The sequence below is a fragment of the Rousettus aegyptiacus genome, unplaced genomic scaffold, assembly GCF_014176215.1.
Source record: "Rousettus aegyptiacus isolate mRouAeg1 unplaced genomic scaffold, mRouAeg1.p scaffold_m13_p_15, whole genome shotgun sequence".
Classification (NCBI taxonomy): domain Eukaryota; kingdom Metazoa; phylum Chordata; class Mammalia; order Chiroptera; family Pteropodidae; genus Rousettus; species Rousettus aegyptiacus.
In genome coordinates this window covers 21,061,332-21,087,735 of record NW_023416290.1, presented here as the reverse complement: position 1 = coordinate 21,087,735, position 26,404 = coordinate 21,061,332, and the positions used below count along the sequence as shown (strand labels likewise).

At 35.7% G+C, this 26,404-nt stretch overlaps 1 protein-coding gene and 1 pseudogene across 3 annotated transcripts in view; one reads left to right on the top strand and one right to left on the bottom strand.

Moving 5' to 3' along the window:
- The window catches only part of PCMTD1 (protein-L-isoaspartate (D-aspartate) O-methyltransferase domain containing 1), a 63,167-nt gene extending 38,990 nt beyond the window's left edge, over positions 1-24,177 (bottom strand). For 2 of the 3 annotated variants that reach the window (XM_016152827.2, XM_036232852.1), the window contains exon 1: positions 24,039-24,177. The gene's annotated coding sequence lies outside the window, so the exon portion shown is untranslated. The remainder of the gene's footprint in view (positions 1-24,038) is intronic. The other variant, XM_016152817.2, reaches the window with a different exon arrangement.
- LOC118612322 lies at positions 3,787-3,905 on the top strand (annotated as a pseudogene).
- Positions 24,178-26,404: the final 2,227 nt, after the last annotated feature.

The window sequence follows — 26,404 nt, the reverse complement described above, 5'->3', positions numbered from 1 at the left end:
CTAATGAAAGCTATACCCAGGTTCAGATTTTTTGAATCTGATAAAAATGATATCCATAGCAAACTATATTCCAAGGCCTAAATCTCAAAGGAGAAAGAGGAACCCTACCCCCTACCCTAGGGTTTAAGGCTGTGAAGGATTGACTGACTGAGATGCTCGGTCCAATCCCAGTAGATTTAGCTATGCTATAAATTTAAGATTGCTATTGTTTTTCCTCGTAATCTGGTTACGCAGTTGCATAGGTTTTGAGCGGCATGCTCCAAGGCTATTTTCCTCACAAGCTGTTTTGCAAACATTAGTTGTTTTCAGATGTTATAGTAGAAAAACCTAGTAGCTGACCTCTTAGATGCTTTAGAGGATCTTAGGAGGCCTGAGGGACCCCAGACCACATCTGGAGAACAGCTAGCAGAAACAATTATAAAATCAAATGAGTAAAGCCACAGTAGAGATATATACAAGGGTGTTTTGGGACAACTAACCCAGACATGCTAGAAGTGAGAATGGGGATGAAAAGACTGAAAAACTTTCCTAGAGAAGATGAAGCCTTGGTAAGCACGGAAGGCAGAAGGATAGGTGTTCAAGACTGTGCACAGCAAAGACAAGGAGAAAAGAGACAATATGCCCACTCAAGGCACTACAAAACAGTAACTCAGAGTTGAGGCACAGGGGTAGAAAGTAGTGGTGGGTGAGGCTGAAAAATGAAGAGTGAGCCAGGTAAGCTCACAGGTTATACACACACTGAGCTTGGATTTTCTCCTACAGACAATGGGAACCAAGGATGGCTTTTAGGGAATGAGAGGCATACTGTATGACTAATTTTAAAATAAGATGTTACGGAAAAAAACAAAACCGTAAAAGAAAGGGAACATAATTACAATATATTATTTGGTAGAGGGGATGGGGAACACAATTGCTTTAAATTTAAATAGTCACACAGGGAGGCTAAGAGAGAAGAGGTAAAGACGGGTATGGGAGTTAACACCTCCATCTATGATAAGAGAAAGTAAATGCTGTCTAAAATTAATGAAAAACAGAAGCATCTTAGTTCGCAATATGGAAGTATGTTCCCTATGAAATAGCTAAATGCATTGTTTCTTCTGGAGTGTAAGCCATAGGGTGGTAACAGGTGACTGAATTCAAGAACTGTTATGCTTTGTCTTCAAGGCCTATGGTATCACTTGACTCTAAACTGTGTACATGCAGTATCTGAACAAAACTGACAAGGGGATATGTATACCAAATGAAGTATAACAGACACATGGAAAAAAATTTCCTAAGGAATAAAAATATATTTACAAATAAAATAATCTACAGTAGGAAAACAGGAAACAAAAAAAAGATCATAATATAAGTAATTTATACTATGGAGCTTCAAAGATACATCATTTTACCATGTTCATTGTTGCTAAAATTGTGTGGGAAATGAATAAAGTAAATTTTCATAATATTCACTGACTTGATTATAAAAGTAGTATATGCATTTGTAGGAAATTTGAAAACCAAGTAAAATAATAGAAATTATTCATAATCCTGACATTCGAAGTGCCCGTTACTTTCTAAGCATCTGTTTTTTAAATCTCAATATTGGTATTATACTGTATATATGTCAGACTATCACTTTATATGTCCTAAGCATTTCTTCATGCCATCAAAAATTATTCCAAAATCAAGAGGCATAATATCCTACCACATGGATGCACCAGGATGTAACCAGTCCCCTGACTGCATAACAATGAGTTTAAATTGATTATAATTAATATACATATGAGGGGTTTGCAAGTTAAAATCTACAGTAAATATTCTGACAATTCAACAATAACCCTCTAACTTTAAATACATTCCATTTTTTATGAGAGTAAAGCGAAAGTTATTTAAAAAGCCATCACAGTATTAGGTCATGGAAATGTTTGCCATTTTGTGAATTCTGAGATAATTCAATCTCAATCACAAAAAAGTGCCAAATACAAGTCAAGAGACCAAGGTCCCATTGATAACTTTGCTGTATAGCTCTGGGCAACTCTCCAGAATGTCATTTCTAACTCTGTGAAATGAAGAGGCAAAATTCTGATTCCTAAGGCTCACCAGAACTCTAAAGCCCCTGCTATTTCAGCATCGGTCAAACTCACATTTGGATACAGCTGAGTTTTAGTTATTTAGGACTGGCTGTCCACACCTTGGCATTTCTGTTACTTTAGCTACAGTTTTTTTCTGCCCTATTCCTGTCATTTTCTCTAACACAGCAAAGAAAAAAAATCTTTTAGAGGTTTTCAAGTCCCAATAAAAGCAAAATAAGGAATCTGAGAAAAAGGTAAAGGCAAAATAAGAGAAAGTGTCAGGATAACACAAAGCAGGGGCCCCCAAACCCCGGTCCCCAAATCTGGTACTGATCTGTGGCCTGTTAGGAAGCAGGCTACACAACTGGGGGAGAGTAGCAGGTAGCGAGGGAAGCTTCATCTGTATTTGCAGCTGTTCCCCAGCACTAGCATTACCACCTCAGCTCCACCTCAAATCATCAGGCATTAGATTCTCACAGGAGCACTGGTCCCTGGTGCCAACAAAGGTTAGGGATCACTGGCATAAAGGACTGAACGGCTTAAGCGGTTATGTCTGAGAAGGAAGTAATTATATTTACTCACAGAACACAATTTCATTCCTTGGAATTTTCTATTAAGTGTTTGGCATGGGGGCAGAGAGGCAAAGGGCATATTCATATAAATAACCTTGCCTGAAATGATGTACAAATTGTTCCAAAAGTTACTTGCTCTTCTTTGAAAATTAAGTGTGGCTTTAATGTATTTGGTTTAGGGGAAGAATTATTGACGGCCCAGTTCAATATTATGGTGTCTTTCAGGAAGCTTAGGGAGTGTTTAATAAAAGGTTAAAGACAAGTCAAAGGAGGTCAGAAGCAGACAGATGGCAGACAGATGTCAGAGTGTAAAGAAAACAGAATGAATGCTGACTCACTTTAAGTCTCTGCTAGTAACCAGTGGCAAGCAGCCAATCACTCCTTGCTGCTCCTTTCTCTGCAAAGGTGAGGACAAAGCTCACCAACCTTTTTGGGGGAGAGACTAGTGATCCCAAGGAGAACATACTATTTGAGAGCGTGAACACAAAGGATCTTTCTTCCTCATCCCCTCACAGGTCTTGTCATGGGAGTCATGGAGCAAGGTTGTTTTAAGTGTGGAGGCAACTACAGAGGGAAAAATTTTTCTCAATGATGACAAATAGATACGATGAAATATAAATATAGGTGACTCTTGAAAAACACAGAGGTTAGGGGCACAGAGCCTAACCTTCCTCACCTCCACAGAGTTGAGAATCTATGTATAACATGACTTCCCAAACACTTAACTGTTTATGGCCTATCGTTGACCAGAATCTTTACCAATAATTAACATATATTTTGTATATGTATTATATATTGTATTCTCACAATAATGTAATTTAGAGAAATGTTGAGAAAATACATTTACATTAAATATCCATGTATAAGTGGACTCATGCACTTCAAACCCATTTTGTTCAAGGGTCAACTGTATAAAATAAGGAAAAAAGGAAATAAGCTAAGGTAAGGTTCAATACTCACATGCCAAAAGCTAAGACCATCTAATTAACTCTACATCCAATGATAAATACAAACCTACTTTTTAGTAGTGACAACATATACATGCAATTTCCCTACATATCTACTACGTACCATATACTGGGCTCTATTTCTTCGCCATATTCCTATGAAAAAGCATTAACCTTATTTTACTGATGGGAAGACCTAAGTTCAGAGAGACTGTCTATAGCCATGCTACCCTGAACAAGCCCGATCCCATCTGATCTTGAAAGCTAAGCAGGGCTGGGCCTGGATAGTTCTTGGATGGAAGCCTACCTAGAAAGACCAGGCGCTGTAGGTGTAAAAAATTAAAAAAATAAGAGATTACAAGCTGCCAAGGTCCTTGCAATCTGTGAGATCAACCAAGGGATGCCTTGCCTAAAAAAAAAAAAAAAAAAAAAAAAATTTCAGAGAGACTGTCAAGTCATGAAACCTTTCTGAAACAGAATAATTTGTACAGAAGCTCCTGACTCATAATTCAAAAGCTTTTTATTCTCTTAATTGAAAAGATGTTCAATTCAGATCTCTCAACCGCTTATTTCCTCTTTTTCCTCCCTTTTTAGTGGTTCCATAGAAAGAATAGATAGTAGGAAATAAAACATCTGATGCTGTTTACTGACTGCAGCCTCCGGCAAATATACTTAACCTGTGATCTTCAGTTTCGTCTATAAAATGGGAAAAATAACTGTTTCCTAAATTTGTGAAGAGGATATACTGCACTGCATATAAACCTCCAATATACACATATTCAATAAATACTTCACTTTCTTTCGCTTCTATGACAAAAGGCATATTCAGAACTTTAATTTTTAAACACAAAAGACCAAAAATGAAAAACAAAAAAGTACCAGTTCTGAAAGCCAGTGAAGTTATCAACCAGTGAACTCCTTAAGACAGAACTACAGAGTGAAAACAAATGTAAATCCTGAAATTAGAAATTTCAAGAAGAAAAACCATGAAACACTGTATACAGAAGCCAAAAGAATACATACACATTCACAAATAAGCTGACTGAGAGAGGTTAATGTAAAAAAAAAAAAAAAAAAAAAATAGCAGTGCCTTCTGTCACGCTCTGGGCCATAAACTAGGCTGAGAGGCCTAAATTAGGACCAACTGCTCTTCTGTGCTCACGCCACAGTCAGGGACCTAATCTCTTCTTAGTAACTTCACTAGCTAACTTCTGCCCGTGCTAATTTTTGTTTTCGCTGATGGAGCATTTGTTATGTAATTTAGCAAAAATTATCTCTCTTGTATAATTTTCTTTGGTTCGACACATCTTTTCTTCCCAGATTGTAAACTCAGTAAGATAAAATAATGACGGTGAAATCACATCTTATATTTAAAATATTCATCACAGTCGTAAAGGTTTTAGCATTTAATAAATTGCGAATAAATGTAAACACTGTGAAAGTAACTTCTAGGTTTCTACTTCAGGAAATGCTTTCAAATTTGAACATTTGCTATAGCAAAGTGAAGGTATATTTTTTTCTTGATACTCCCTTGAACTCTGGAATCTCCATCTGATCAGACAACTGATAAATCACTATCTCAAAATAATTTGTCTACTCCCCTAACCCTTCAATTCACTACTACAAATAATTTCAACAAAAGTAAGTTCTGTTGGAAGTATCCACATTCTATATTTTGATATTTGACAAGTTTTAAGATGCCTATATTCACAGATATAGACTTTTCAGTTATATTCTCAATTCCACTATTCCAGTGTTGCTTCTAATGCCTATTTTTTCTCTCCACCTTACCCCCTGTACTTTTAATTTTCCTATTCTCCTCACGCTGGAGCAGTGGAGAACAGCATGAACTCCAAGAAGATGGAAAAGCAATAGGTAGTAGTTCTATGAGAGTTCAAGTCATAGAATATGAGGTTATAATAATGGGATATGAAAAAAAATTTTAAAGCAAGACATGAAGCAGATCTAAAATGTTATTATTTTGAATATTATAAGATATCATGTAACTCTAAAAAGTCTTTCCTCTTCTTTTAAAGATCTGACTATATGACCTCTTCAAACTCATATCACTACACAATTCCCAAACACAACCTCAACCATATACAAACGCCCTCAACGTGCAAAGTTCCATATATCTTGGAGCTAACAAAATCAATCCTCAGAGAGTACTGACTCAGATTTGAGGATTACTGTTTAACATATTTCAATTTTTCAAGAAATATAAGACATGCATACTAACCATCCTTAACACAATTTTAAAAAATCTTTACAGCAGCCACAGCCTAGAAAAACCTTTAAAACATGTAAGTCGTTTCTCTCTTCTAACTCAGAAAAAATCTGAACCAAAACACTGAAATGGCAGCTGAGCTTTCTGGTTTCAGTTCATTGATTGATGATGCTTCTTAGGATGTAATGAGATCAAGAGAGAAGCATGAGAAAAAAAAAAAAAAAAGTACACATTTTTAGCTCCTCTTGGTCAGGCTTTCAAAGTGGGGCTTATTTTATTTGAAAAATTATGACTTCACACAGGATGTTCAAATAAAATTTTAAAAAATATTTTAAGTAAAAATACACAATATGGGACTTACTCATCAAATGATCTGCAGCTTTTCTCTTCCACTATTATGTCACTGAGTAAACCAAAACAAGCTCACAAGATACTCTTTCTACATCTTAACATACTATGAAATGCAAAGATTGGCACTGTCACACAATACGATTTTGAGCAAGCCATTATCTTTTCTAGTTTTGCTTTTTCATCTGGAAGACAGTCACTATACTATATCAAATTCTACTGAAGGCACCTTTAAAAACTTTCAAAAGTCCAAGTGCATTTATTATACAAATAGAAAAATGATCATTTTTTTTTCCTATGGACACTTGTAAAAGCTGCATATAACAAAATACCTAGTTATATATCATTCTTAATTTTCAAAGTTCTTCATTATCAACTCATGTAATTTCATAATTACCCTAGGTATTTCCTACACCATATGAATGAAGGAAAAAAAAAAAAAAGACTAAATTATTTGTTCTAGATTTCCCAAATAACACAGAGATGTTTTGGACTTATTCATATAGATTTTATGTCATACACTACAACTAATATGCACATTATCAGAAGAAAACACAACTAAAAATGTGGGTCTGAGATCCTTGAAAAAAGTGGCATCTGTGTGCATATACACAAATCCATATTGATACTATAGCTTCATTTCGTTTATTGGGACAAATAATTTTTATCCTTATTTTTTATTTATGACCCAGAGAAAGTTTAAGAAGTCTGTAAAAAAGAATTGTCATAAGATCATAATAGTGCTATAGGGTCTAAAGTAAGTGACAGGAAGATTACCATAAGTTTAAATGATTAATTTGTCATCAATGGTTCCTAGAGTCAAAAAAACTCATTTGGACAAAAACAGTCCAAACAGAATAACCAAAATGCTTGTGAAAGCTTTAGAAACTATAATTCAGTACCTCCCTTCAGGCTGCATTTAACAATATCTTCACTATTGGCCCAGCAAGAAATAGGACACAGGCACATTGAGGAGAGAATGTCAATGGATGGCTTCAGTTCACATAGACAGTCTTTATTCAAGGAAATTAATCTTTTAAATGATTAGTGTGTATTTTCAGACAAATGTCTAATAATTACTTTGCATTTGGCTAAGATGAATTCATAGAACTAAAGACCCTTAATAACACAGAGAACTATTATGCTAATTAGATTGGTTTTCTAAGTATAAACAATAGTGAAATTATGTGAGTAAAATTATGTTTAACAGTATATTTTAAAATATTCAATGTTTGAAAGTTCCTTAAAGCAATTAGTATTATCTTACATTTTGATATTTTACTTCTTAAGTGTTTTGCACAAAAAAAAATATCTAATAATTTCCTTATTCAATAAACAAAAACTGATCATTTGTTTATGACTCAGGAACCATGATATAGGCATGGAGGGTTCAGAGACCATATTCCAAAATCTAAGGTCAATCTGTAAAGCTTATTAGGTAAAAATTACAGAAGAGATCACTCTATTTCACAGATAAAGAATTGAGTCCCAGCAGTTGCTTTGTCCAAGATCACGTAAGTTGGAAAGAAACACAAGTTTTATAAGTCATTATTTAATTCTTTTAGACAAGAGAAAAATCTATTAAAACATTAGAATTTATAAGTGCAAAAAACCTAATCTACCCCTTTTACATTTCTTAAAACTAAGTGAGCATAATGCTTCCTTTTAAAAAAATTAAAATTTTTCTTAATTTCAGTATTTTAGTTATTGGTAGCGAACAGTATTACTAAAATCTGACTTATGACAGCTTGTGGGAAATTGTAAGGAAAAAAAATACCAAAAATTAAACTATTACATTAAACATAATAAAAGTTGCATAGCTAAAATCATTTTCCTATTTGACTATTTTTATTCTTGTTGTTACTTTTTTCACAAGAAAGTTCATGAATTATCATCAATCTTCAGACAAAAATTATGTAACAATGAGTAAATATACCTATTCAGAATCCGCACAGGTTGTGGTGAATCACACAACTCAGCAATGTAAAATTTTGGTTAGAACTCAACAGGATTTATATCAATAAGAATATTAAGTTAATTTTACTTTACTCATTTGCTATTCTTAGAAGGATCATTTGTAGAATACATGTTAGTATACCAAATGATGATGTCATATCAAGTTGTCTGTTCCACTGTGAATCATTCTAACAAAGTGCTTTCAATATAAATAAAAATTATACTTAAAGTATCACATAATACATTTTGGGTTGTAGGTTCTACAACTTCCTAGCTTTGTGACCTCAGGAAACATAATTCACCTCTCTAGGGCTCAGCTGCTACATAGTAAAAAAACGATATTAACAATAATTACCTCACAGAATTTGTTTCAAAAGTATCTGAGATAATACATGTAAACAGCTTATAACAGTCCCTGTTACTTGTTTCGATTATTTAATACAAACCTACTTAATCCACTCACAAAAAAAGTTCTCATTTCAAAAATATATTTATCGAATGTATAAAAATTTATGTTTATTGGGGGGAAGGGAAGGTAGACAGGGAAAAATTAAAATAATTTCTTCAATTAAAAAAAATTTATATCTAATACTAATATAAAATCCTTTGGATCTTAGGTGCCAATTTTCAATGAGATCTCAATTGCTCTATGGTGTTTCTGAGAAATATCAAAGCATGGAATGACTGAGAGACCTTGGGGAAATACCTTGTGAGATTGGACAGACTTGGAATAATGAGTGTAAAGTCATGATTTGAGTAAGAGAAAAAAACATATGTACATACACAAATACATATACGCATACATGTTTATGGATAAAATATAGAAAGCTATAGAAAACACATATACATGTATGCTTTTCCTTGTTTATAAAGCCCTAAAAGATAGATCTTTTTAAAACACTCTTGTTGGAAAAGGTGTAAGAGAACCTGTTTTGCACTTTTATTACATTTTTCCTATCAATAATAATCTCTCCAGTCCTCATACTGAAGATACTAAAGTATCACTCTTCCATTTTTAGAGGGGCCTCTGGCAACTCAACTATAGTCTTCTCTGCTCTTCAACTCTTTAGGATCATTCTGGGCATCTTTAGTAACTGTTCGAACTTCAAAGGTACAAATACAACTCTCCTTAAACTCTGAAGACCTACCCACCCACTAACTTCTGAATCATTCTTTTATTCTACAATCACATTTTACATCTAATTTGCTCATTCTTTTTCTAAGTTAATCTTCAGTATCACTAGTCTTCTAGCAATCTTTTTCTATCAAAGGCCAGAGAGGAAATATCTTAGTATTTGCAGGCCATAGTTTCTGCTTAACTCTACCTGTCAAGCAAAAGCAACCACAATCAACATGTAAATGAAGGAGTATAGTTGTGTTCCAAGTTTGTTTATAGACACAAATTACATATAATTCTCACATCATAATATTCTTAATTTTTCCAACCACTTAAAAATATAAACACCATTTTTAGTTTGTAGGCTATGCAAAAACAGGCAGTGGGCTCATAGGCTATAACTTGCTGACACTTAGTTATCACTTTCTTCCCAAAGCAAATAGGTCCCATGAACATGGCTTCGTTCATGAACTCTCCATTATTCTAAATTTTCTGCCTCACTCCTCCTGAAAACTCGACCTTGGACCAATCCAATAATCTCTATTCTCTGTGAAGCCTTTTATGTTATATATTGTTACTGAGGAAAGAAATCCACTACTTGGACTGGTACCACTAGATTTGTGTTCCTCAATCTCAAATGGAATTTCAGCAACGTCCAGGAATACCTGTGTCTTTATTCACCTCTGGCTCCCATTCCCCACAGCAAACTCATTTGCACTGCCATCATCCTCACAAGATGGATCTCTATTCAACAAATGGCCATACTTCATCTTCCACAGAAAAACAGATTATGAGAAGCAGTAAGTTCCTAGATTTCCATGCAAATAATTCTACCCCACTTGACAACAGTATTACAAATATGGCTGCATTTGCACATGCATCCATCCATAGGTAGAGTATAATGAGTTCAACCTCTATTTGAATGACAGACCTGGTTTTGTCATTATTAGAATTTAAGTACCTTACTAAACAACTAAATTTATCAGAAGCCTAGCAGTCAACAATTATCTCTCAGTCATTCTAAGAGAAGGAATCCCCTCCTCCTAGAAATCTTCTCAAAGCCCATCTCCAGTACACTTAGATGCTTATCTTAGTCATCTCAGAATGCCATGACAAAATACCATCAACTAGGTGGTTTAAACAGAAAATTTTCTCATAGTTCTGGAGGCTGGAAATTCAAAGTCAAGATGCCAGCATGGACAGTTTCTGGTGAGGACTCTCTTGTCTTGTATGGCTGCCTTCTCCCTGTATCCTCCTCACACGGCCTTTCCTAGGTGTGTGTGCAGAGAGAACAAACTCTCTAGCATCTTTTGTTAAAGATACTAATGAATTAAAACTCACCATTTATACCTCACTTTACCTTAATTACTTCCCTAGTGAAGCCATTGTCAAAAATAACTACAGCAGGGCTTAAGGTTTCCACAATACAAATCTTGCAGGGACACATAATAGTGCCTTTTTTCAATGCTCTCCAAACGCCTTAAATATATCGCCTCTCCACAAGGTTATTATCCTGCTTCCCACCCATCTGACTATGGTCTCTTACAGGGAAGGCTTTATATACTAGATACCTGCTTATGTCTAGCACTTAGCACAGGGGTCCCTTACCCCCAGGGACACGGACTAGCACTGGTTAGGAACTGGGCTGCACAGCAGGAGGTGAGCAATGGGCACGTGAACAAAGCTTCATCTGTATTTGCAACTGCTCCCCAGCACTAGCATCATCTCAGCCCCACCCTAAATCATCGGGCTTTAGATTCTCATTGGAGCACCAGCCCCTGGTGCCAAAAAGGGTAGGCACCACTGACTTAGCAGACAGCCTAATATCCAGAAAACAATCAGTAAATGGTGAAAGAGACTAAATGAGTAAAATACCTTTGGCATAGCATTAATTTAATCAAAATGAAAAGGTGAGGCCAATACTTGAGATACACTGACCCCATCGATTGTTTTGCCTCTGAGACTGGTGTGCCTTATAACAAAGGAGATAATTCAAAGACTGCAACTAATGAATAATTTATTTCCCAGTTATTTAAAATATGGAAAAAATAGCTGACATACCTCTGTACTAGGTAAGTTATTTTTATACTCTTTAGAGTCTTCTTTACTTACTAACCAATCCTGTTATAGTTAATAATTCTTTAAATTCTCCCTATTAAATTACTGTGTGGTTTCTCTTTCTTATTGGGATTTCACTGATACAATCCTGAAAACCAGAGAGACTATATACCCACATCAATTGGAGAATGAAAGACAAAAAGTTAGGCAATCAAATGAACTGAGAACACAAGAGATCCTGATACTTTGCCAGACAAAACATTTCACATTTCCTTTAACTTGACTTAAATTGTTGTATCTTGCACATACTAACCCCTCTTTTTTTTTTAACTTCTAAGTACGTAGGTGTTTTAGTTTTTTTAGCAAAATATTAAATAATTGTTATTAGCTTTTCTGTGCTACAAGAGCTGTCCATCCTGATCACAGAGGGAAGTGGAAGAGCTAACACTGACTAACAGAACCGAAGACAGCAGCTGCCAATTTGGCCATCTCAGGAAATTCATCAAAACATCAAACTTTTAGACAGGAGGATGCTTTAGTGGCCTCATCTACTGGGAGTCAGCTTAAACATGAGTTTCTTAGCTGAAGCACATTATCTTTCTGGTGCCCTTGTTTCTTCCTTCCTCTATAATTATTAGCATACTTGGAAAAGGACAAAACAAAACCACCGAAAAAAAACTCATTCAATTTGTAGGCATAGTAAGCAAGCTAAAAATAGAAATTCACAAAGGAATAGAGGAGCAAGGAAAAAGCAAAGCCAAATTCTTGAGACAAATGCTAGAGATAAGCAATAGTAAAGGTTACTTTTTGTTAGCGGCATCTCAAATAATGAAGAAAAAGACCATCAAAAAACATTGGAATAAAGCAGTCCCAAAGTCATAGGAACACAAAGTGAAAATTAAATATGTAAACAAGCACTAAAGAATTCAATAAATTTGTTACATCACTCATTTAGCAGAAAATAATTTTGGAAGAAAGCAACAGTAAATGACATACTTAGCTATGTACTAAAAATGAAATAACTGAACACCAAAGAAGAGTGATAATTACAAGGCAGTCTTAAGTTTCTCTATGGTATTTATTTATTTTAATGTGTGCTGGGTAGGAGACATGTGTTTCGCAGGAACAAAAATACTTTCGAAGATAATAATTTTACTGATTTTTCTTATCCAACTACCTTACTGTAACTTCTCCATTTTTTATAGCGAGTCTACAATAGAAATTCATTTTTGTGTATATACAGTAAATGCACAGACATAATCTTTCTTTCTTACTGAGAACAAAGGTTATATACAACTTCTTCTAATATGAGACTTTCACCCAAATTGAAGGTTCCATGTAGCAAATGTACAAGGACCTCAGCTTCTGTCTGCCAGAAAAGCAATTTAAATAGCTGTTAATTTCGTCACTGCTTTTCTCCAAGAAATTGCCTCAGGGATTTTAGGGCAGGTAAATATTTCTCCTTTTTATTGCTCTGCTGATTCAAAATCATCCTCCTCTTTAGCATAAAATTTCCAATGTATTTAATAAGTTTCTAGATTAATTTCCTAGGGAGGGGGTTCCCACCATAATTTCAAATTTAATATGTCTGAAACCAAAACCTTCTACATAGGCCCTCACCTTTCAAACTAGCTACTCTTTTTCAATTACTCCCATTTCTCTTACTGAAAATCTCAATGTCATTATCCTTATCAATTTTAGCTAGGTTACTGTAAGTTCAATAGCATCCTTTATATCATTTTGATTCACCTGCCCAGTATACCACTTTTATCAATAAATAAAGGAAGAAGCTCCAGAAATTCAGAGGTACCTTCAGGATGCTACAAAAATGATAGGAAATTCCATGCCGTAGGGCTCAAATAGCACTAGTTTACTTTTTTTTTTTAACACAGTAGCACTAGTTTCATCAATTTTGTAAAATGTCATCTTAATATTTTGTTGAATGAAGAGGTTGCTTTGCAATCATTTCCCTAAATCAAATGGTCACATTACACTCAACTGAATTAGTTTATTATTATTGCCATAATAAAGTGCTACAAATGAAATGGCTTAAAACCATAGTTTATTACAGTTCTTTAGGTCAGAACTCTGACAGATCTCACTGGCTTAAACTAAGAGCAAGGTGTAGACAGGGCTGTATTCCTTTCTGGAGGCTCTAGAGGGGGTTGTTCTCTTGCATATTCCAGCGTCTAGTGTCCATCATTCTTTGGCTCAAGACCGTTTTATCCATCTTCAAAAAGAGCAACATCCAGCCGAGTCCTCCTCACTCAGCCTCTTCCTTCCACTTTTAAGGAATCTTGTGATTACACTAGGCCCATCAGAATAATTCAGGATAGTTTTCTATCTTCAAGTCAGCTGATTAGTAACTTTAATTCCCTTCTGCCATATAAAGTAACGTGTTCACAGGTCCAGGGATTAAATATAAATGTCTTTGGGGGAGAGGGAAATTATTTGTCTATTACACTACCCAAACTTTATTTGTCCTCTACTCTCCAACAGAATGCTGCTCCATAGGGAGTTAAATTCGATTTAAATCTGTACATCTGCAGCCCAATCCATTCCACCTCTCCTATTTCTCACCCACAAATACAAGGAAAAAAATAACAGATCACAAGGATAATCACTGGCAAGATACATTCTTATTCCTTGATAGAACTTGAATTCATTTTCTCATATATAATGAATGGCAATGTTTTTAAGACAGCCTCAAGTTCTCTGACGGAGTAATAACTATACCCCAGACTAACTGTACAAAAACTTTATGAAGATTCTGAAACTCAATCTGAAGTAACAAATGGAAACATGGCAACAAATAAAACAATCAACCTTTCGGTTTAGTTATTATTAAACCATGTAATCATATTTTCTTATAAAACAAAATGTTTTCCAAGATTAAACCCCTGGACACAGTAACACAGAAATTTTTTTCAATTTTTCTACTATCTTACACCATTGGGAAAAATTGTGCCTAAATATAAAGATCAAGCTTAAAACTGCTTACAGCTAGTCTTGCTTAACTCCTGACCTTTTAGGGTAGTGGAAAGCTACTACGGAGTCATTCTGAGTACTTATAAAACTTCAATTCAGCATGAATAAAATTCTGCACATGATAGCCTTGACCTTTTCTTAGCTTTTGATATCCACCAAGATATTTGCAGCAAATCCAAAACTGTCCAAACTTTAATGTAGTACGATTCTAGGTTGGCCTCAAGAGGGAGCATCCTTTTAAAAACAGACTGCCCTGCAGGTAAATGCTTTTTGTGTATCACTAAAAATGAAAGGGGTAGACACGTTACACAAAAGGAAATTAAGACATTTAGGAGCAGGCTTTGATTTTAATACTGCTCTACATAACAGAAGGTACTAACACATACAAAAGGAGGCAACTTTTTAAAGCTTTGGGCAAACAGCAAGAAAAAAAGCCCAGAATCAAACATATTTATGAAGTTCTGAACTCCTCCTGGCCCTTACCTTAACAGCAACCATTAACTTCACACCAACCATTAATCTTACCATCAACTATGACTCAGTTTTAAGAATCAAATGAAATAATGTACATATTCAAATTTGTAAAAAAAATTTTTTTTTTTTATCTAGGACTATTGGAAAAAGAACTGTTAGATACTGAAAGATGCCTCCTTTAAGTTTCAAAGATTAAAAACAAATTAATGAAAGTTTTTCTATATACAGTGTAACACTTCTATGGCCTTAGAGAATATCCAACATAATTCAACCATTTCTTGGTGGTTCCAAACCATTACGAGAAACATTAGTGATAACGGTATGGCAAGAACACCTCAGGGGCCAATGGGTACTGTATAAATACTCCACAATTTAGAATTTTTTCTGTCTCTTTCAATGCAGTAATACCTCATTTCTTATGTGACTAGAAGATTCAAATCTGCTTTATTTTACACACAACTATATTGGCCCTAATGTGGTTCATCTGCCTGTCCTTGACTGTAATCAATTCTTGCTACTCCTAGGCCTTTTTTTTTTTTAACTCCTTGCTTTCTATGTCCACAGTACTGATGGTGAGACTGCCCCCAAGTCTGGCCTTTAGTTAAGTGAATACTACCACTGCATTAGGTCCCTTGCTCTCTGCCAAGTGTTGGTTAATCTCATAATGTTCAAAAAGTAGTATGACAAAAAATATTACCTTTGTTATTAGTACAACTATCATTTGTTGAGTACTTAACTGCACTTAAAGGTCCAACCTGTTTTAAAGACATTAAATCAACCTTGACAAAACTCTAATATTATTTTCAAAAATGAGAAACCAAAGAAATAGATTAAATAACTTGCTTAGGAGGCCGAACTAGCGTTGAGTTCTAGAGCTATCTCACACCAAGTCCAGTGTCCTTAAACACTGTATATCATTTTATAAAAAAGAAGGCAGATTCAGGAAAAGGAAGTAACGTTAAGTCTTAGTTCATGCATCTACAAAATGGGAATGATACTCTCCTGCCTCTTTGACAAGACTGTTAAGATTAAATGGCAAGTTCTATGAAAACAAAAAAAATGTTAAAGCATCTAAAGATATTAGAATTTTATATTGCACAATTCCAGGAAGCACCATTCACACAAACATAGTATGAGTTTTCCTGAAGCAGTACAGGGAATGCCAATTATATTGTATTCTATGTGAACAATGCTTACTGGAGCGGTGTCTACATATATGTGGATATATGTGTGTGTGTAACCACATACATAAAAATTTATTAGTGTAAACTGTATTCATATTATCTAGATACAATAAAACCAATGATTATTAAAATACAGTAATAACTGAACAACTCTTGAACAAGAAAAAGCTTACATAAAGCTTTTTTGCCATAATCAAGTAGCTCAACTACTTTATAAGTCCATGGTGATTTTTCTCCTTTCCCCTGGATCCAAATTAATTTCATGAAGAGTTACAGTACAAAGATATTTAAGTAAGTCATAGAAAAGTCTAAATCTTTTATGTTTCCAATTTCTCTGGTTCATAAAGAGATCCAAATCATTCTATTTGCAAGAAAAAAGTCAAGTCCGTTAAAATGATTTAGAAGTATTTAAAGTAATTCTTTTAGGATGGTATTTACAATACATGTTAAGTCACTATGGACCACTGACAGGTGATAAAACTATAGTGACTACCTTTATGTGTTCCAAAATTTGTTCTTACATTTAAATAGAAAAGTGACCAAGAATTTTAAAATCGACTGTAGTCATCAAGAAACTACGACAACATGGAAGCAGAGTGCCAGGATTACAGGAGTCGCGGGGATAAAATAAACCATCTAATTACTGTAACGAAAATTGTTTTGTGTTTATTTTTCGAGCTTTGGCATTTCTAAATATTTTAACTAACTTAAGGTCAGTATTTTAAAGATGAACTATAAAAATACAATGACATATGATCAAAACCAAAGCTCTGAACTATTAACCCAGAAGCAGGGAGAGATCATTTGACTGATCCATCCACGAACACACTTGTAGCTCCATCACCAACAGCTAAACTGTCAAGTGCTTGGCCATATATGTGCACAGATCACCTGACATGCTAAGTTGAGGCCCTACCACAGCTGTGATTACCAAACAAAGTATCTAGGTCAGTGAAAACTCAAGCACTCACATTTTCCATGCTTCCATCATCAAATCTATTTGCCTTATATGGCAACAAAATGTATAAAGCAGGGCTTTTCTAGTTGTGTTCTTGTTAACATAGAAGTCTCTCAGAACTAACTAGAGGACATACTATCCCTTAGTGATAAATGCTGATAATGTTTCTACTTTATCCATATTTTCTAGTCTTTCTATATTGAATTCCTACTACTATTAGATGAGGGATAGATGCAAAAATAAATGACCTGTTATTTGTATTTAAAAAAAAAAATCTAAACATATAGACCTAGATAGCATAAACAGCAAAACTGTAAAAAGAAATGACCTATCAAATATCTAAAAACTATTTTTGATGCCTATCAGAAACACTCAAATCCTGTTCACAGCACACAATGATTAAAAAATGAAGAAAAAATAATACATTATTATTCAGTAAACCAAAACTACTACTTAAAAACACAGCTTGGGAAATGTGAAACGACTTGCTAGGTAGGAGTAGCCAGATAGACCAGGTACAGAAACTAAGCAGCTGTTTCACTTGACACAATAATGCTCTGTATTTATAACATCCTGGTCTGAAGGAACCAATCAGCATTCACTATTTACCTTATATCCCATCATCACCTATTCACTTATTTCATAAAATTCTTTTATCATCCTTATTATTTGTTATTCCATAAGATTCTGATTGACATTCTTAAGATGCATGACTATATAATTTTTGTTTACATAAAAAAGCCTGAAAGGATTCACACCACACTGTTAAAAAACCATTACCCAAGCAACCCACATGAAACATGTGGATGGCGGAGATTTACTGAAAGAGGAATTTGCTTAGCTTCATTTATTTCAGTTTAAATCTTATTTTTGAACATATAATTCTACAAAAAAAAATTACAGAAAATGTTGCACCTTAGGCCATGACATTTCTTTCTAGATGATCCAAGGATCTTAATTCATCCCCTGAACAGACTTTCCTATGTTAAATATACTATTATGGCCCATAGTCCCAAAGACCTGTTTCCAGATGGCTAGTATCATTTCTAAGCACAGAACTCAATACATGCAGGATTGACTCTTGCCCAGAGCAGACAATTGGTCATAGGAGCTGTTACCAAACACCAAAGCCATCCCTAACCTTCCAATTCAATTGCCAAATATGGATTCTAGCATCTTCCATGATTCCAACCTCCTCTCTGTTCACTTACCATTAAGCATCAGGACAGAAAAGGAATCTATTTCATTTCCTGCCAAGGAACATCCAATTCAGTTTTCAAACTTTATTTGCCCCTACAAGGAAAAATCTACTTATTTTCTTCCTTCATAGTGCTGCCTCAACAGGTGTAACAGAAAAAAAAAAAAAATCTAAATGCCATCCATAGAGAATATGGGCAAATAAATTGTATACAATCTATAAATTTAAGAATGAAGTTCTCTATCCAATATGGAATATTAAAGAGATACTGAGTGAAAGACACAAATGAAAAAAGGTTTGCAGTGCAACTCATCTTTATGTAAGTGTAAAAAAAAGGTCACTTACTCATATTTACTTCTATACAAATAAATCGTTTCTTTTCTATCATTCCAGAGATGAGTTGCTACCTCCCAGTGGGGAAAGCAAAAGGCTACGGAGGAGACAATTTCAGTTTATAAAACTTTTTCTACCACTTGAACCATGTGACTATTATCTATTTTAAAAATCAATGATTTCAAACTTGCTTAAAACTTTTATCCTCAAGAAAGTACTTGTGATTATAATACTTTATAAAATTGAGAGAAAACATACAGACCAATTAGAGAATCAATCTCATTCCTTTCTAATCATGCATTTAGCATTCCAAAAAGAAAAAAAAAAGAAAAATTGCCTCCCTCGCCACCATCACCAAGGTTTTCTACATTAGCAATTCTTAATAGCAAAGATTATAAAGCAGGAATTAATTATTAAGTGGTTAATCTATAATACAACATAGGATGTAGAGGTTAAGATATGAGACATATATCACTGTAACTTCTTCATGGTAAACATTAACCTTGAGAGATTTAGTAAGTCTGAAATTTCACATGGATCTTTATGAAGCAAAGAGTTACATATAATCTGTGTGAGGGCATTTAAGCTGATTACATAGTTGAAGCTTCCTGATATCACCAAAAGGAATAAAATGACACAGCAGTATAGACATAATTTTATTCTATTTTTCACATCCATGTTAGCACAGGAGAAAATGCGAGGCCAGAGTGTTTATGAAAATATTACAGTTCATGTGAAAATGTATCAAATTCAACAGTATGGAAAATAATCCAAATGTCACGCTACTTGTTAAAAAAATTTATATACTATAACAATGAGACATATGCATATAAGGAAAAACCTGAATTTTTGAAAAATAAACAGCTATCATAATTACCTAGTAATCAATCTGAAAATAAAAACTCACTGGATATCCTACAACAAAAAAAATCTGATTTTGTTACACAAATAAAAACACCAATAAACTATCGTGTGTCATCTAGCAACTAAAATCAAGTACTACTTAAATGCCATTAAAGCAGCACCTGACCTGACCAGTGATCATTTTCATATTTGTTTACACATTATTTCCTGAGCATCCAATGGGAGATATAAGGAACGAGACATGCTTTCTGCTTTCAAGCATTTCATAATTCAATTACTACTTTAGAGTACTCAAAAACAAGTTCAGAGTAGAAAGTTATTAAGACGTTAAACAATTATATGAATGAGAGGAGACCTTACTACCATACAGTTGGAGAAGAGGAAGCTGTCATGAAATATGGTATATAAGCTAGCCTGTATATGGAAGACTTCGAAAGGCAGAGATAAGAAAGGAAGAAAATCCCAAGAAGTGAAAATGCATGAGAAGCTAAAAAAGTTTACTTTCTTTTTATAGAAAGACTGCAAATTTAAGTTTGAATAAAACAAGAAATAAATTTGAAAAGCAGCACTGGGGCCAAATAACGCTGTTTTGGAAGGCAACACTGAGAAACAAGGACTTTATTCCAGAGTTGATTTGCCCTGCGGCAAGAACAGACTTGAAAGTTAAGATATGCTTAAGATTCAAATTCCAGTTCTACCTATTAGCAACACCTTCAGGCTAATGTCTCAATTTCTTCATCTGTAAAGTGGGATAAGAGTACTTACAATGTAAAAACTATTATGAGGACCAATTAGAACAAAGTGGAACAATGGCTGATAAAGCATTCAACCATTGTTTTGTTACTGAGGCAGGGAAAACATGATCAGGGCTGCATTTAGAACAATTAATGTGATAACAGTATGCATGATAAATGGTAAAATCTAGAGATTAGGGATGTCTCCTGTTAATGGCAGTTGAGGCAAAAGGATTTAAAGTACTTAGCTGCTGGAAAAGTGGAACAGAGGCAGGAGAATCGGGTACCACAATACAATAGAATGACAAAAAAATTCTGAGAAAAAGAGAGAAGAATTAAAAATGACCGTTGATGTTGAGCCTAAGAATATGTTTAAAGTCATTAATATAAACAAAGAAATGAGGGAACAATTATTAAATTTACAAAGGAAACAGCTGAATTTTAAATCTACCGATTCAAGATTTTAAAAAAATGACAGCCACTTAAAGAGTTTATCAAGGATAACAACAAAAGTCAAGTGTGAACACAAAAGAAAATGAGGCTGGTGATGCACAACTGTAGCCTTGACAAACAGAACAGAAAATGAACAGTGGAAACTGTGGGTTTGTGCAGGTCCAGAAAGAGGGGGGGAAAAAAAAAAAAACCTCTAAAAAAGATGAGAACTTAATCTAAGGTTGCACCTGTATTTACGAAATGAGATGAGAAAATGAACAATGATCGCAAAAAGGACAAGTCTGAGATATTGGCTTGGAGAAATAACGAAGACAAGAACTTCACAGCACTTCATATTCCAAAACTCTTCAGATGCTCATTTTTACTTTAGATTACAATCTGAACTGATTTACAATAATGTGATTATTATAGGTTTTTAAGAGCCTGCAAGTTACTGAAGTGTTCCTTATTCCAAGTCAACCTCCAGCAAAACACAGCTCTAACACAGGACAATAATTAGCTATTTTTTCAGTATGTCAAAGCTCAAAGAACTACAATGTTTAAATTCTCATATTCTTGGATATCCACCTACAGGTTTGGCTCTGATGACCTATTCTCTTTGAGCAAACTCTCTCCCTTTGTCTACTTTGACAGCCATTTTTTCAGGTTTTTCTCCCTGTATTTCAGCTTCTCTTTCATCTTTACCAGTTTCCTTAAAAATAGAATTGTCAAGGAACAGGTCTTTTATGACGTATAACAATAGTTGTTTTATAGTTAAAACTCCAGGAGTTCATACCTGATGCTTCTGTTATCATTCATAGGACCTAAATAGTTTGCTTTTTGGCTACTCATGAATATATGTCCCCAAAAAGATTTTCAGGCTAAGGTGGAAAATAAACTTTCTTTCTGGTGCAGAAATATTTTTTGTGTACCACAACTATAAAACCCACTCAGATCCAGTGTTAAGATGTCCAAGAGATAATGGATGGCAGATATGCCATTTAGATGTGAATCCGATTACCATCCTTAACAATTGCCAAGAATAAAGCTCAAATATTTCCCTCTATGCGGGTTTTTTCCTCAAGTACATGTTACAACTGACCATACTTTATTAACTTCAGTATTCGCCATATTTCTTCAAACTACACAGCTGTCAGATCTGCTGGGAAACTAAAACAGATTAATGTAACATATTATGACACAAACCCTATTAAATTGTCACCATGCATTTTTAAGGGACCTTAAAATACCAAAAATGAAATAAGCACATTTTAATGTTAGGGCCCTCTTTGTATTCTCTTCATCAGTTTATAGTTTACAAATAGTGTAACTGGGTTCATAAACTTGTTAAATGTAATAAGATAATTCAAGTTTGTAAGAAACAAAAGCACCTGTAGAAACTACGATTTACTATCACATCCAAATTTATCGGGGCATCAAGCAAAAAGACTAAAGTAACACATCTCTTCATCTTCTTGGTTACTGGCATCAGTTCAAGGAATTTAAGATTGTAATAATACACCACCAAAAACCTCATCTAAAAATAAACAATCTGAGTTTCACACTATTTATCCTTTAGATTATTTTTTATTACATATAGTTATATTTACATCTCTAAGGAACATTTTAAGGTAGTCTTCATTAATGGAAGGTAGCATGGCAGGGCAGAAACCAAGTTCTTGGATTAACCATACCTGAGTTTAACTCAGTCACCACCACTAAAACAGCTATGGGACCTTGAATAGTTTAATCTCTCAGAACCTCTATTTATTCACCTATAGAATAGAGAGACTACTACCTATGTTGTTGTGAAAAATATATGAACATATTACCAGCAGGGATAAAAATGCCATGGATGCTTTGGATTCCTTTTAAAAAGCCCTCTAAATAATAAAATGTTATACAAATGAGCCTAAGATTTCAGGCTATATATGTTTAGAACCAGACAGATTGTTCTCTGTGATTATCTTACTCAGTTGTTTTCCCTGGAAGCTAGATGATAAATACACGGTACATTTTTAATAAATACAAATCAGTGATTAAAACAGCAAAGCTTCTAGCTCTTCTGCACACAGAAATACAAAATGTGATAGGGAGTTCCTAGCTTTCTGTCTTAATAGTGTAGTTATTACCCTTACACTTACGGCTTACTCTCTATGGGTTACTATCAAAATATTTTATCCCTGGCTGTTTTCTGAGCGTGTTTTTGTTTGTTTGTTTGTTTGTTTGTTTGTTTTTTAACCTGTATGAAATACAAACTTCTGAGCCACTGGCCTTCTATCTTACCTTTTTTTCATCCATGAACCAGTTCATGTTTAAGGAATTGAATTTATTTTCAACTGACCATATGGAATTTAAATTTACTTTTAAAAATGCACTTCAAAACTCAGAAAGTAAACTATTTTAATAACCTGCTTTATGAAGTCATCCAAGCCTCATGTAAACTACCATTAAGCTCTGTGTAAACATATTACTCAACTTGCCTAATATGTGTCAGTATCCCCATCTGGCCCTTAGACATTCTGAAAGTTTTACCACATTATGTTGCAAAATGTTTGTAGCCCTTTTAAAAAGCTATTTAAAATCTAAAAGATTATGGAAAGTTTGGAGACAACATTCAGCAATAAGCAATAAGAAAATGTATAACTATGTAGCTTTTGAAAAGAATGAGGTTATAAAATGGAGGAATATCTGTGAGTATTGTGGCTAAAACTATATACTATATATGACCCCAATGTTACTTTTAAAACATATTTATCACACTCACAGAAAAACCCTGCATGGCTAAACACACTTGAAGATTGCCTACCATGTGGTATAAGGGGGAAAGGTGTGGGGGGTGTGGGGGGTAGCGACGTCTCCGTTGTTTGGCTGCTTTTCTTCTTAAATAGTACGTAGTACTTTTGTAATTAAAAATAACTGAGAGAAAATAACTATTGGTAAAACCATACTTTACCCTCCATACCCCAATTCTTCTAATTTTTAATTTAAAAACACAGTTATGATTTCCCAATTTTAAAAAGAGGACATACAGAAACAGTACTAGGAGTTAAAAAGGAAATCTTGGATTTGCAAAATTACTCCCTCTGGTTCTTCTACTCATGGGTCCTCTCTAAACTGTTTAAAATAGTCTAAGGACTAGCGAGCACCACACTTAAACAGTAGTAAACGCTTCAACGAAAAAACAGAAACTAAGAAAATGTTCGTAGCGTCTGTTCTAGCCTCTTAAATCCCTCCCCAGCCCCAGCCTCCAAGGCTGCCCCGAGCTTACGTAGGCTGGGTTCTCTTCCTTCAAAACCATAACAACAACAGTGTCACGGGGTGGGTCTGAAAAGGCCCGCGGGTGTCTGAGGACGGCAGCGTCGCGGAGTCTTTGGCCCCCGAGCCGACCAGAGCTGCAGGACAGCCCGCCTCCCGCCCCGCTCAGCCGCCTGGCCCCCGACCTCCCAGCCGCTCCGTACCCTTCAGACTCCCTCAACCCTTCACCTCCCGGGCCGCGGATCTCCCCACCTCCCTCGACACCCCGCCGCCCGCCTGACCCAAGCACGCCCGACACGCCGACCCGCACGACCCGAACACGGGCGGCCGCAGTACCTGCGGCGAGGCGGTCGGTCCGACCCGCCGCAGCGGCGCGCAGGGTCAAGCGCTAGGACTCGGCCGGCTCCGCAACAGCCGACCGCCGCCACCGCCAAACAACGCCGCCAAAGTCGCCAACGCCGCCGTCGGGGGGAGGGGCGGCGCCCTGCCCCGCAGCTGAGAAAGCCCGACCGTCGCGGCCTCTAGAGTCCTCGGAATCCTGGGCATGCGCGGAGAGCCTGAGGCGCGAGAGCCGCTCGAGGATGCTGAAGTCAACAAGGCCTGGGGACGCCCCCATCCGGCTCCGCCCCCTCTGGGATCGCTCCGCCCCCAGGCTCAAACAACGCGAGGTCTTGACAGGGGCCCGGGCACCATAGCGATTGGGAGAGATCCCGCGAGAGTAGGATCTCAGCCTCCACGCCACCTTGCCTGCGTTTGGAGGCTCTGGGGAAGAGTGCCCGGGAGGCGGGTGGTGGTGGCGGAACTGTGAACAGGGTTGGGCGACCTCCTTCAGTGAGGCCGTTCAACTCCGCCGCACTCGGGAACAAGGCCTTTCGGTGTCGGAGTATTTGCGAGGGTGCTTACCTGCAGGGTGACTCTACGGAGGCTTTTGTAAAGAGTGCTTACCAGATTATCTCTAGAGCCAAGAATTTTTCTCAAGATTGTACCTTGAGAAAGTTTGTCTATCTCGCGTTAACGCTTTCGCGGCTGGAGCCTGCGTGTTTCCCTGTGTAGCCTCGGTTTCTTCGCCGCCTCCCTGAGTACCTGTAGAGCCAGCGTTTTCGGCCTGGCTAGGGACTTGGGCTTATTGATCCCACGGTAACTTGTGTTCTTCATTCAACAAATTGAGTACTTTCCATCGGTGATGGCAGTATGCCAAGCAGGTTTCTCTTGGCTTGGTTAAACATCCCATAGCCCGTTACCAGAAGGGAAAGTTTTTGAGGGAGAGGGATAGAAATTTGAGAAGAGAAGAGACATAGGTTCTAGAGAGCTGAGAAGATGTTGCCTTGATGAACCTAGTCAACAAGCTCTTTGTAATTAAGAGTGAACTTCAGTATGCATAAAATGCATTATGTCTTCTTATTAAGTACTGTAACTTTTGTGCCGATGTTCTGCTATACTATTCACTAATCTTTCTGTGTACCTCTCCAGCCCACCAGTAGGCTCGCATTACTTGAATTCTATTAATTGTAAAGAGTGCTTACCAGATTATCTCTAGAGCCAAGAATTCTATTTTATTTTCAAATATGTTGGCAGAGATTGTAGGCCACCCACGCTTATAGGTTATATAAAGTAAATTAGAATTAGTTAGAACATCCTTGAAGTCTAGGTTGCTGTTTCCCACCATAGTTGTGTGCAAAAAGTATTTAATATATCATTAAAGAACATGCAAGCAAGGTCACAAAATAACTTCAAGAAGAACAAAATTGCTACTAAGGTGGTATGACATTCGATTCAACAACTTAATTTGGGTTTAAAATATAAATGCATGTATAGTGGATACTTAGCTCCTAACTGCAGAATCTCTATTCATCTGTCTTCTGAATTAGAGCCTGTGGTCACTGAAACTTTGACTCTCTGCCTTGCCCCAGAGCACTCCTGTGATGGAATCATATAACAATCTTTCAGTATTAGCTTTCTGCTGTTCCAAACAAATTTTAACACATGAAAATATCTTTCCATAAGCAAAATAAGTAGAAATGGTTAAGTTAGGAAAATAGCTAAAATTATTAAACCGTTTACAGTCTTCCCCATTTTCTTCATTTAAGTATTGACTTTCTCCATTCAGTTATAGGAATTTTTCAGTGTTCTAAGGCTTTTATTCCTCTTCTTCCTCTATTAAAGTTGACCACAGATCATTTTTAATAAAGTTTTTAATACTTTGTTAATAAACAGGTTGAAGTGCTATTCTGTGGGTGAATAGATGAACAGCAAAAAAGGCATGAACCATGTATCTACCTGTAGTATACCTCATGGTGCCACCCCATCTCCACTTCAGACCATTTATAATTATGCTTCCATTTAGCATCTTTCATGTATAATTTACTTCTGGTAAGTGTGTGTCTTCCTACTAGTTTGTAATTCTCAAAGTCTGAGTACTTGCCTATTGTGTTCACTATTACTCTCCGTTGCCTAGTACACTGCAACAATTTGGTACTCTGTATTTGCTGAATGGGTAATTTACATTTTAAATTATTCCATCATCTAAAACTACTTAGAGATTCATTTAAACTGAAAAATTTAGGTAGCCCACAGACAATTTATTCCTAGTGTTGTTGGTCCATTGTTACAGCAAATCTGGTCCTGGCAACAGCAAGTAACACTTGCTATAATAACTTAATTTTTCATACCAGGTTGCTTCAATTTTAATATTAAGCAAAAAA